This window comes from Echinops telfairi, unplaced genomic scaffold (genome assembly GCF_000313985.2).
Source record: "Echinops telfairi isolate 266 unplaced genomic scaffold, ASM31398v2 ScPeMD7_7468;HRSCAF=8506_0, whole genome shotgun sequence".
NCBI classification, from domain to species: Eukaryota; Metazoa; Chordata; class Mammalia; order Afrosoricida; family Tenrecidae; genus Echinops; species Echinops telfairi.
Genome location: NW_022111369.1, coordinates 76,314,385 through 76,315,871, shown reverse-complemented (window position 1 = coordinate 76,315,871; position 1,487 = coordinate 76,314,385).

Genomic DNA, 1,487 nt, shown 5'->3' with positions numbered 1-1,487 from the left:
GGGGGTGGGGGTCATGAAGCCAGTGCAGACAAGAGGGAGAGCCCCTTAGCCAGGGCAGGATGGTGAGGGGGCTGCAGGTTTGGGTAGCCCTGGAACCAGATTGCTGGTACTCTGTGGTGAAGACAGGTGAGGGTGGGGAGGATTACCCTTGGGTCAGAAAGGTGCTCTGGGGTGCCATGAGTCTTTATTGTATGCTCTGGCTCCCCCACTCAGCCTCCCAGTCCCATGTCTAAGCGATATCATCAGAGCTCCCAGCACAACACACTTAGCTGGTCACAAATCTGCTGGAAGTTGTTGCATTCTTTTAATAAAATACACAATTGTGTATAAATACACAATTATAGCGTAAACATTCTGCTCTCTATTGGATTATAATAAACTATAATCTCCCCTTTTTAAACACTCATTTTTATGTGATTCCAGCAAAGATTATACAATGAAGTACAATTAGTACTATGAAAACAAGGAAACAGAAGAAGACGTTACCTTTTGAGAAGTTCCGTAGATTATGAACTAGTATAAATTCTCTACAGAAATATTTTTTTAAGAAAGTAAAGTCCTGTTATAAGACAATCCTATAGATTAAGTATTCTAGCAAGTATTCTCTCCTCTAATTACTTTTACTTGGATTGACTTGTACCTGCCACCTGCAGAGTCAATATAGGACTGTTTCTGTTCTAAGAGGCACTTATGTTGGCAGTATCAGTCATGTCACCTGGAAGGAGTGAGAATTAACTCACATCGGCAGCCCAAGTATTACATGATGAAAATTATAATCTTATTTTAATTCCCATCACTGCAACCTTCCCCCATCACAGACTTTTTGTTCCAGTGCTTAATATGTGAGCATCAGTTATGTGCATTAATGTCATTCTTTTTATTTGTTGAAAAAAATTCAATTTCTTGAGTATTTTTATGGGTCGAGTTTTTGCAATCATTACCCCTATATCTGTGGGTACAGTTCTGGGTGGATATAGGCCTTGTTTTGCTATGTCCTTGAGGTCATATCAGTATAGATGTTACCTAAGGCAAATTAACTATGAGTTATAAAGGTGACCACAAACACAGAGAGAAGTGAGTACAATTGTAGGAGGGTAAATACAAGTGATCATCTCCAAAGAATATGGGAATCAGAGCTGCACGATACAGGGATTTTCTCACAAAGACAAAACAGAGATGGTCTTCTTTTAGAGATTGTGTCCTGAATTTAGACTCCTAGCCTCCTGAACTCTGAGAAATAAAACCATATAGTTAATATTTCTGTGCGCTCGTGTACAAAGACATGGGTATACAGGAAGTTTTCATATCATGTTTGAAATGTTTATATAAATTTAAAGGTGTTATAAAAGTTAAAGTTTGTTTGACAGAATATGTCTAGGTCTCAAACTGTAGAAGTTAAATAATAATTTCTGAAGTTGATATGAGGAAAAACATCTTTTACCAAATTTCCCCACTTGTTGTTACTGAATTTTGCATGCTGGTAAGGA